The sequence below is a fragment of the Dreissena polymorpha genome, chromosome 1 (genome assembly GCF_020536995.1).
Source record: "Dreissena polymorpha isolate Duluth1 chromosome 1, UMN_Dpol_1.0, whole genome shotgun sequence".
In the NCBI taxonomy this organism is placed as follows: domain Eukaryota; kingdom Metazoa; phylum Mollusca; class Bivalvia; order Myida; family Dreissenidae; genus Dreissena; species Dreissena polymorpha.
The window spans coordinates 31,116,506-31,128,819 of NC_068355.1; the positions used below are offsets into that span (position 1 = coordinate 31,116,506).

Genomic DNA, 12,314 nt, shown 5'->3' on the forward strand with positions numbered 1-12,314 from the left:
CTTAGCATTTAAGCCAAGTTTCTGCTCATTGTCTTAACTTCCTTAGCATTTAAACCAAGTTTTATGAAAAACTTTCCATGTGTATAGGAGATATGAAACTGACCCAAGTGTCACAGGCAGGCTAAGTGACTGACTGATGGACGGACTGACCCAAGTGTCACAGGCAGGCTAAGTGACTGACTGATGGACGAACAAATGGCATTCCTATGATCCCCAATCAACTTTGCCGCTGGGGATTAAAAACAAATATATTACATGTATAATATTAACACAATTATAACCACTATCTTTATTTTGATTTATGTTTTCAAGCACAAAACATGTTGGACATGTTTAGGTAGTTACTACATCTGGTTATATGGCTGGGTAAGCATAAAAATATTTTTCAAATTCTCAATTTCTTGCATATAACAATCCGATATATCAATATAAAATTTATCATCTTCAAACGTTTTCAACACATACACATTGCTTCGCCCAATTACAGAATGTAAAGGCAAAAATTCAGATACATGTTTGACAAGCTCTTTTTTTTTTCCTTTGGAATTGATAAAACACAGCTTCAACTTCTTGTTGTGGTCATCAAAATATATGTGTGTAGCAAAACGGTGCATACCATTTACTTTTCTCACAACAACTTTAGTAAGAATTGCCACTGGTATTGCAAATGACGCAGCATAAAACAGTGGAAATTGATAAAAAAACAAAGGAGTTGAAACCACAGCAAAAACAAGTTGCATTCTTTTTAAAACATGCATATTTTTAATTTTCATCATGTAGCCACCATCAAATATTTGTCTATAGGATTCCCCAGTCTGACGAAAATCTTCATCTCTACACAATTCATGTACTTCATATTTTATACTAGGGCCTACAGCAGTGTTGTCATTACTTTTTTCGAGAACTTCAAAGTTGATATCTTGTCCACCAATAGTTTCCTTTCGATGTGCTACAGAACTCTTGGGAAGTTGTCTTGATTCAAATACATAAGATGTGCTCAACCTTTGAGCATGCAGGTTATTAACGCCACATTTGTTTAATGAACCATAATTAAAGCTGAATCCTTTGCTAGCAAGGCAAGATGAAAACTTCAAGAAATTCCTTCCTTTGTTGACAAGGAAACTCATCATTTTGGATCTGAAAATGAAAATATAAATGAATTATTACAACTTGTAAACTCAGAGGAAAGTTAGGAAAACACTGATTTGTTTGCGTTTACACAGCAGTTTGCAAAACATCATGAACATTATTAAAAACTTGAAATGCTTCAATTACTCCAGATGGTGCTTTTGCTATGTTATTAAGTCCAAAATGTAGTTTAATACTATTATAATTGAAAAATGGATTATTTAGGATAACAGAACTTTTTTATATGGAAGGTGGGTCAGTAGATAGGTGATTTTGTTAATTATTTATTTTTTACATGTGATTGATTTATTCAAATTTAAAATGCATCAAATACATTTTAAAATAAAAACTTTCAAGCAACTTAGGGCCCATGCATGATAGTCCAGCAAAAATGGCTTGACTTAAGTCATACTGCATGGACTGTGTAACCTCTTTTTGCTCCCGACATGAAAAATTTACAAAGGAAGTGTGAGCATTTAGACTTGCTTGACTAAAACTTGGTGCGAATTAGAATGACTAGCACAAGAAAATTCACACCATTTCCCCACAGAAGAAATTTCTATGACGTGTTTCATTAAAATGTTTAAAACTGACCAATTGACAAGTGAGTAATATGATAAACACTTTTTTAACAATTAAGGAAATCAGTGAAATTTTTGTCTGTTGAATTTAGTAACCTAAATATTTTGTAACATTGAAGACATGTTGGTTCAAAAATAGTGTCCATGTATATATTATACAATAAGCACTGGACATAGTATCCAAAGAACAAGAGCAAGAGCACCGCATAACGGGTGCCAACACTCCCCTGTGGGTGCAGTTTTTAATAAATAAATTTATTTAGAATAAGCCCGAGTTTATTCCGGCTCAAGACCCAATGTTGTAAAACGCGCTGCGGAATAAAAACAAAACATGTGAACAAAACCTGCCTTGACATGCTTTTTTGAGGAGGAGTTTCAATAACACAAAGGTAATTTTACAAAATAAAGAAACAAATATGAATATTATGAATATGAAAACAAGAGGGCCGTTATGGCCCTGAATTGCTCACCTGACTAACCAAATACAATCACAACCCAGTTTTCATCAAGATAAACATTCTGACCAAATTTCATAAAGATTGGATGAAAACTGTGACCTCTATTGTCTACGCAAGGTTTTTCTAATATTTGACCTATTGATCTAGTTTTTGACCCCAGTTGACCCAAATATTTCCCAACACAGATTTCATCAAGATAACCATTCTGATCAAATTTTATAAAGATTGGATGAAAACTGTGACCTCTATTGTCTACACAAGATTTTACATTATTTGACCTAGTGACCTAGTTTTTGACCCCAGATGACCCAAATACAATCCCAACCCAGTTTTTATCAAGATAAACGTTCTGACCAAATTTCATAAAGATTGGATGAAAACTGTGACCTCTATTGTCTACGCAAGGTTTTTCTAATATTTGACCAATTGACCTAGTTTTTCACCCCAGTTGACCCAAATAAATCCCTACACAGATTTCATCAAGATAACCATTCTGATCAAATTTTATAAAGATTGGATGAAAACTGTGACCTCTATTGTCTCCACAAGGTTTTTCTATTATTTGACCTAGTGACCTAGTTTTTGACCCCAGATGACCCAAATACAATCCCAACCCAGTTTTCATCAAGATAAACATTCTGACCAACTTTCATAAAGATTGGATGAAAACTGTGACCTCTATTGTCGACGCAAGGTTTTTCTAATATTTGACCAATTGACCTAGTTTTTCACCCCAGTTGACCCAAATAAATCCCAACACAGATTTCATCAAGATAACCATTCTGATCAAATTTTATAAAGATTGGATGAAAACTGTGACCTCTATTGTCTCCACAAGGTTTTTCTATTATTTGACCTAGTGACCTAGTTTTTAACCCCAGATGACCCAAATACAATCCCAACCCAGTTTTCATCAAGATAAACATTCTGACCAAATTTCATAAAGATTGGATGAAAACTGTGACCTCTATTGTCTACGCAAGGTTTTTCTAATATTTGACCTATTGACCTAGTTTTTCACCCCAGTTGACCCAAATAAATCCCAACACAGATTTCACCAAGATAACCGTTTTGATCCAATTTTATAAAGATTGGATGAAAACTGTGACCTCTATTGTCTACACAAGGTTTTTCTATTATTTGACCTAGTGACCTAGTTTTTGACCCCAGATGACCCAAATACAATCCCAACCCAGATTTCATCAAGATAAACATTCTGACCAAATTTCATAAAGATTGGATGAAAACTGTGACCTCTATTGTCTACACAAGGTTTTTCTAATATTTGACCTAGTGACCTTGTTTTTGACCCCAGATGACCCAAATACAATCCCAACCCAGATTTCATCAAGATAAACATTCTGACCAAACTTCATAAAGATTGGATGAAAACTGTGACCTCTATTGTTTACACAAGGTTTTTACATTATGGGGTTGTTTACCTTCGGGACTTCAGATAGAAACCATTGCCCGAGCACACTGCTTAACATAAAACTCTGCGTTAAAAAAGCCGAAAACGGCTATAATATGGTCAGCCCAATTTTACTGCGCTGTACCATTTATAATACAACAATACATTGCAGTGTTGATGCGGTGCTTCAATAAAAATCTTTTGGTTTAAAAATATCTGTACTTTTCTATTCAATAAGCGTTAAAAACGCAGTACTCGATAAACTTAATGGACAATGTCTTGCCTAAAGCTGTTAGAAAGCGGCTTTTTCATTGGTTGACAGTATTTAAAAGCATGGCTCTGATTGGTTTTCTCTTTCACGTCCGTGCAAACGCAAGTAGGTCAATCCATTTTGAGATGTCAAATTCACACAAAGAACGGCCTTGACATGGCGTCTGCTCTTGCACGGACGTGAAATACTGGTCTCCTCTGGCAAGGTTAAGGCCAGAAATAAGGTCCCGTGGTGGAATGAGGCATGCTCTAAGGCGGTACAGGATCGTAAAAAAGCATTAACATTTCTTAAAAAGAACCCCGCTGAGCATAATCTTTTTAATTATAGGTTCCTCGAAAATCAAGCAAAGCAGGTCATTTTAGACGCAAAATCTCAAAATTGGAATGTATTCTGTGATTCAGCAATTATTAATAAGAAAAATACCAGGGGTTTTTGGCAAAAAAATTCACAGAATTAAAGGAAAATCTTTCACCCCTGTACCGCTACTTAAATACAAAGGCGAATTTGCCACTATCCCTAGGGAAAAGGCTCGATTTTTGGTACAGCACTTCCAATCTGTCTCCAGTGACTCAAACCTTCCCATTGAAACTTTGAACTATCAAAAGTGGTTTGAGACGGAGCACCAAAACATTTTAAATGAGCCTGGGGACAAAAGCACGCCTCTTAATTTACCTTTTACTTTAACCGAATTATTAAGCGCCATTTACATCAGGAGCAAAACTGCCACGGGGCCTGACAAAAAAGCATATTTAATGTTTAAAAATATGCCAGCCATAACTCTTAAAATATGGCTTAACCTATTCAATCAGGTGTATAGAACAGGCACAGTACCACCCAAGTGGAAGCAGGTCACAGTGATTCCTATTTAAATTATATGTTGTATTGTAGTTGGTGTGTATTCGTAAATGTGGCACAATGTTGAACACTTGCAGACAGGGAATATAGCCGTAATGCTCCAACATAAGACCCTGTCTGTATGGAATTTAAGGAGTATTGGGCTATGAAGAAGAAACGTCCCCCCAGAGTGGCGTTAAGACAATATTTAAAAGAAAGTCAATAGTAATATTAGTATTTTACAGTGAATTACTTACCTGTCGCCAAAAAACGGTTACCTTTATAGGGCCACGTAAGAAATATAAGATAAAACAATGTATTTTACAGTTAAAAATTAAACAAGACAAAGATGTTTCTATATAAAAGTAAATTATGTACATTATGTACAAAGCTGCAAGCATTTATTAATAGGTAAAATACATGATGCCACCCTGGGGGGTTTAAAGAGGGAGAGTTTGGGAGTGTAGGCTGGTGTGGGTGGGGCGAGCCAGCAGAGGTAGGACTACTGGGAAGGGTACAAGGGAGGTAATTGTGGAGGTGAAGTTTTATGATGGTTGTGTCCCCTAGACCAGAGTGAGTGCACGGTAAATGGAAATTACAAATGGAAAATGATGGATAAAAATTTAAGACAATATGATGTTGTTATTCTGAAATAATCCATTAAAATGGAATGGTTAAAGAAATACCAAGTCATACTAAGATGCAGGAAAAAAAAACGCAAGTAACCTATAATACTTAATACATAGGGGATGAAGCAGAGTAAAAATGGGACAAAAGTACCTCATTTGCTATATAAGCAAAGTAACAATTTTAATAGAAGTTAACGTAAACAAACAAACAGTAAAGTACAGGTGTACCATATATACTATAATACTTAATATAGCAATTTTAAAAACAAGGGCCGTTTGTAAAACATGCATGCCCCCATATGGGCTGTCCGTTGTAGTGGCAGCCATTGTGTGAATACGTTTTTTGTCACTGTGACCTTGACCTTTGACCTAGTGACCTGAAAATCAATAGGGGTCATCTGTGAGTCACGATCAATGTACCTATGAAGTGTCATGATCCTTGGCAAAAGCGTTCTTGAGTTATCATCCGAAAATCATTTTACTATTTCGGGTCACCGTGACCTTGACCTTTGACCTTGTGACCTCAAAATCAATAGGGGTCATCTGCGAGTCATGATCAATCTACCTGTGAAGTTTCATGATCCTAGGCATATGCGTTCTTGAGTTATCATCCGAAAACCATTTTACTATTTCGGGTCACCGTGACCTTGACCTTTGACCTAGTGACCTCAAAATCAATAGGGGTCATCTGCGAGTCATGATCAATCTACCCATGAAGTTTCATGATCCTAGGCATATGCATTCTTGAGTTATCATCCGGAAACCATTTTACTATTTCGGGTCACCATGACCTTGACCTTTGACCTAGTGACCTCAAAATCAAAAGGGGTCATCTGCGAGTCATGATCAATCTATCCATGAAGTTTCATGATCCTAGGCGTATGCGTTCTTGAGTTATCATTCAAAAACCATTTTACTATTTCGGGTCACCGTGACCTTGACCTTTGACCTAGTGACCTCAAAATCAATAGGGGTCATCTACAAGTCATGATCAATGTACCTATGAAGTTTCATGATCCTAGGCCCAAGCGTTCTTGAGTTATCGTCTGACAACCACCTGGTGGACGGACTGACCGACAGACCGACTGACATGAGCAAAGCAATATACCCCCTCTTCTTCGAAGGGGGGCATAATAATTAAAGTACCAAAGAGTTGGTAATGCCCTTTAAAGGGCTAAAATGGGTTTTACAAGGTGTATGACCCTGCACCGTGCACTCCTGTCTGACATGGCTCTTCGAGTTTGAAGGAGAAAGGGGGTGCCAGAGGGAAGGGAGGGGGTGCAATGCAGCCAACATACCCCGGTTACTGGACAGCCTCGTCTTTTCTTTTAAATAAAATCTGCTATAAAATATGAATATATTAAGAAACTGAAGAATGTAAATGGTGGACTAACGTCATTCTCTTATAAAAAATGTTTTAAAATAAGGAATACCAGGTCAATACCATTGGCCTGATTTAGAAAGGTTAAGGTTGAACAATAATCCCGTTAAAAAACTCAAAACAAAGTTGTGTTGAAATGACACAAATCCAACACACTAACAATGACTAAATTAGACTTGTGCAAAAATAACATGGTATAAAACAAATCAGTCACATGACTGAATAATAGGGAGGGTGTTGGCTGCTCTCCCTCCCCCAATGACCTAGATCTTGTCAGTTATCTGACGGCCAAGAAGGTATTTGGCGAGGGCAGAGAAGACCGGGCCCCTAGCTGCTCCCTTGGGGTCTAGCACGTTGGAAAGGTTTAAACTAGTCCATGGGAGTGCAATGCAGCTTCGAGGTGGTCCCTCTGCGCCTTATGGTTTGGACAGTGCAGCAGCATGTGGGGCGCAGTGAGGGGTTCCTGGCACCTAGGACATGCAGGGTCTACACCGAGGACATATTTTCCCGTGCCACCGGGTAATAGGGTGGTTCCCATCCTCAGGCGCGTGCTGGCTCTGTCAAGCACAATGCTTGCTGAGTATCTGTCAGGCGGCCTGAGAGTTTTCGCGGGTCGGGTAAAAGTATGTCTACAGGAAGCCAAATTGTCGGTCCAGAAATTCCACTGACCCACGACAAATTTCTTTGTCAGGAAGTAGATCTCAGTAGGTGCCAGGGGCTCCCCAGCATCTACGGCCCCCCTCAAGAGGCCCTCCTTAGCCCCCCTGTCTGCCTGCTCATTCCCACTGATGTTGACTTGTGCTGGACACCATACTAATGTGACCTTTAAAGATTTATCTAGGCACTTTTGATGAAGCTCCAAAATGTTAGTTAAAATATCAGGCCTAGATCTGCTATTCCTGTTTTTTAAAGACTCAAGAGATGACATTGAGTCTGTAAGAATAGCAGTTTTAGTAGGTTTATTGACCAATATCCAGCACAAAGAGTATTTAATAGCCAACAAGATGTGTTTGTGAAACACAATGTCCCCCTATATGATGTTTGACCTCGAAGGATGACCTTGACCCCTATATGATGTTTGACATTGAAGGATGACCTTGACCCGTCACCACTCAAAATGTGCAGCTCCATGAGATACACATGCATTTCAAATATAAAATTGCTAGCTTCAATATTGCAGAAGTGACATTACATGAGCAATTTTGACCCATATATTTGACCTTGAAGGATGACCTTGACCTTGACCTTTTACCACTTAAAATGTGCAGCTCCATGAGATACACATGCATGCCAAATATCAAGTTGCTATCTTCAATATTGCAAAAGTATTCATAAAATAAGCGATTTGGGCCACATATATTTGACCTCTGACCTTGAAGGATGACCTTGACCTACACCTTTCACCACTCAAAATGTGCAGCTCCATGAGATACACATGCATGCCAAATATCAAGTTGCTATCTTCAATATTGCAAAAGTACTCATAAAATGAGCGATTTTGGCCACATATATTTGACATCTGACCTTGAAGGATGACCTTGACCTTTCACCACTCAAAATGTGCAGCTCCATGAGATACACATGCATGCCAAATATCAAGTTGCTATCTTGAATATTGAAATACTGCAAAAGTTTACATTAAATGAGCGATTTTGACCCATATATTTGACCTTTGACCTTGAAGGATGACCTTGACCTTGACCTTTCACCACTCAAAATGTGCAGCTCCATGAGATACATATGCATGCCAAATATCAAGTTGCTATCTTCAATATTGCAAAAGTTATTGCAAATGTTAAAGTTGGCGCAAACCAACCAACCAACCAACCAATTAACCAACCAACCAACCAACAGACAGACAGGGCAAAAACAATATGTCCCCCACTACTATAGTGGGGGACATAAAAATTCTGCTGTAAAAATAGAGAGATTGTTGCTGAGCCTGTGCGTTTTAGTAATATTTTTGGAAGGTATTACAAAAGAGTTGGCCACCAAACCAGAGTTAGGGCATTTGGAGCCGTCAGTATAAATTTTTAGATGCTCAGCATACTTATTATCTATAAGAGTGTTTCTGACTTGATGAGTTGTGGCAAGTCAGTTTTCGTTATTTTATTGGAGAGTGACAGGTCAACATCAATGGGTCCAAGCGTTAAGGGGGGGTCTTGGTGGGCCTCAGATCTGCTACAGGTACCTTGTCGAGGCCTGCACCCTCAACAAGGGTCATAATACTCGCACCGAATGGTAGGGCGATATGCTTACGCTTAAGTATTTTCCCCTTGATGAAGATGCCAGTCCTGACAAGCTTATTAACAGGGTTTGAGCCATGCCGAGACTATGCCCTGGCCCAGAAGTTAAGGGACTGCTGACTATGGCGCAAGTCTAAGGGTAGAATACCGGCCTCCTCTTCAAGCAGTGCACCCGGTGTGCATCTCAGGGCCCTCAGAGCTATCCTAGGTGCCTTATATTGAATGGTATCAGCCATTTTTAGGGCGTTTGGCGTTGCACATGCATAGATCTGGGCTCCATAATCTAGCTTTGGACGTAAAAGGGACTTGTAGAGAGTTAAGAGGCTATTTTTATGTGATCCAAAACCTGTGCCTCTTAACATTCTCATTAAATTTAGGTCCTTTTCGCACCTTTCTGCCAAATATTTGAAGTGGTGAGTGAAAGTTAACTGTTTATCTAGGTACATACCTAGAAATTTCACCACTTTTTCAAAGATAATTTTGGTGCTGCCTAAATTTAGTTTAAACCTTTTTATTTCAGCTCGATTGCATCGAAAACCTAAGGCTTATATAAGCGCTCTCGAGTCCGTTTCCTGGGCCTAGAACCAGTACTTGGTGTCTAAGAGGGTGATCTAAAGAACACTCCCACGGTGGGGATCGCACCCGTGACCTCCCGGTCGCTAGGCGGACACCATATCTATTACACCACGGCGACCTTAAATTAAGTCCATAGGGTGCTGAATTTGGTCGCCAAATAGTACTCCTACTGTTTTGGTTGGAGAAATTTTGAATCCCATTCAATTGCCCATTTCCATATGGAGTCTAAGCCTGCTTGAGCCCTCTTTTGCAGGCGTAACATGTTAGACAAGGTTTTTCTATTATTTGACCTATTATGTGACCTAATTTTTGACCTAGTGACCTAGTTTTTGACCCCAGATGACCCAAATAAATCCCAACCCAGATTTCACTAAGATAAACATTTTGACCAAATTTCATGAAGATTGGATGAAAACTGTGACCTCTACTACGAGGATTACTTATATAAAGTATAAAATACATCACTCATTGCATGAGCACGGATTGCCGAGTGGTCCAAGCAATTTACTTTTAGACTTTTACTCCAGAGGTCAGTGGTTCGAGCCCAGTTGAGTGTTACTTTTTTTCTTTCTTTAATTTTATTCTTGTTTTTTAACTGAAGCCTTTTAGATCCAATGTTTACATTTATCAATATAAAGCATTTAATGACAAACTTCAATACATGCCAAAATCTGTGAAAAGGCCCCTTTAAGTGTAGGAAAACTTAAAAGTATGCTACATGCTTGTTGAGTAATGGGTATTTTGCATAAAGTTGTAACATCATAAATATTTTATAAAAATATGACTATGAATCATTATAAACATAATTATTATCCATTGGTGTTTATATTTGATTTTTTTCAACTGTTTATTGTCTGCAATGATTATAAATAATCATTGCGTTGATAGTGTCACACTGCCATCTTAAAAATTGGTTTCTTGTTGAGCCGTGTATTCTGGTTGGCTATTCCAATTTGAAGATTTGCATACTATAAAATAATAGCCTTAAAACTGACAATGCAAAGGAGGTTAATTTCTTGTGACAAAATGTCAACAGACGATGTAGTATTGAAAATAATCATAAAATAATTATTTTGTGTTACTAAGGAACACTATAAGAACAAGTTATAAAAGAGGAAATTGTTCTGATGAATTACAATATTGACCAGTTTTTGTTGCTTTTTTATTAGGCAAAACAATGGTGGCCTGGTCAAATCTTTTTATGGTAACAACTGCATCACTTTATGTCTTAAAATCGACTGTTTTTGCACCTTTTTCCAGCTGTTTTCTTGTGGAATGTAACCTTTTTAAGTGCACTGTTTTACTATAGTCTCTACGTTTATCATATTTCATGGATTTAGAGTGAACACCTGTTCATGCCCTAGTTGCAATAATTCAACTCTCAGCTTAGGCTGAGAGTTGCAATGCGCTCTCTCTTGTCCATGGGTGCAAAATGTTATCAACAATTCAAAGGTTAATGAACATTGAAACTGCAAGAGCTTATTAAAATTTACCTATCTAAACCACAAACTCATCCAAATGGTACCATTAAAGCAAGAAATAATTGATTTGTATTGACTTAGGTTTTGTTTTGTACGCTGTATCCGCCATATTGGAAAATTGACCCAATGTTGGTTAGGTCGCAGTACACCAATATTTTGCACGTCGGGTTATGTGTTGGAGCCCATAAAGTCGATAACGATGTGTTATTCGATACAGAATACACTGTTTCAAATTTAAACATAAAACATGTCAGTGAGGAAAGTGTGTTAAAACATCGTCGTGTTTTTATAGGGTGCATGCAAAGGATAACATCCGTAGGTTGCCATTCAGGTAAATTTAACATGTTTATGAAGTTTATTCATTATTTTCCTCAATTTCTCTCGAACGACGTCTGTTTAGTGAAGCGCACGGATTCTCTGCGCTGAACTGCACCCATGTTTATGAAGGGGTGCATATGGACTGCCAGAGCCGCCATAGCAAAAATTATCAAAGGCTCTGGCAGTCCGTTTATATGGACTAGTTCATGCCCTACCACTATTCCCAAAACATAAAACCAGAACAATAGTTTAAATTGTAAAACATGCCTTCAAGTCAAATATTTCTATTTTTTTTAGAGAGCACAGCATGAAACGATAAGTATACTGTAACCTACTGGGAATACCCAACAAGGTGATACATAAAATGAAATTGTTATTTACCGTTTATTTTGGACTGCGTCCTTTGCATTGTAACAATTTGGTATATTGAAGGTGCTAAAAAGGTTAAAACGCAAACGACTGGAAGTATTTTAACGAAGAGTTTCTTTTGACGGCTGGTTCTTAAAAACCTAGCCATAGTCGCAATGATACGAATGATGATACGAATCCGAGTGCCTCAAACGCTTTAAAGAGCAAATACAAAATGCGGCGTCTAAATAGTTTAGAGTTATTACCGGTGTAAACCTAACAATATTTCGAAAGGACACTGTTGTCTATGATAATTATTTGTAACAATTAAGATCGGAATTTCTTTTTGCATTGTATAGAAATGAACAGGACACGAACATCTAATGTGATTTTTGTACTTATAAATATTACATTCACACAAATGGAATTTCGCATCATCATTCTGAAGAGTACCCGCGTTAGTCCGACAGCGATCAATCGTGGTTGTCTCAACCACGATTATTTATTGTCGGTTCAAGTACTACTTAATATTTTGGGTACTTTGTAATAATACTACAAAGTACCCGGGGTACGTAAAATATACTTAAAAGTTTCCTGGAGTAAAACTAGAGATTTCAGAGAAGATTTACTCCTTCATAAAATCAAGCACAAC

At 37.8% G+C, this 12,314-nt stretch overlaps 1 long non-coding RNA gene across 1 annotated transcript; it reads right to left on the reverse strand.

Annotated features, from left to right (window-relative positions):
- Positions 1 to 274: 274 nt before the first annotated feature.
- LOC127875178 (uncharacterized) lies at positions 275 to 12,104 on the reverse strand. The gene is made up of 2 exons (XR_008047317.1): positions 11,696 to 12,104; positions 275 to 1,137 (listed from the first exon to the last, which is right to left on the reverse strand). It is a non-coding gene; the product is annotated as an uncharacterized LOC127875178 (long non-coding RNA).
- Between the last annotated feature and the right edge of the window lie 210 nt (positions 12,105 to 12,314).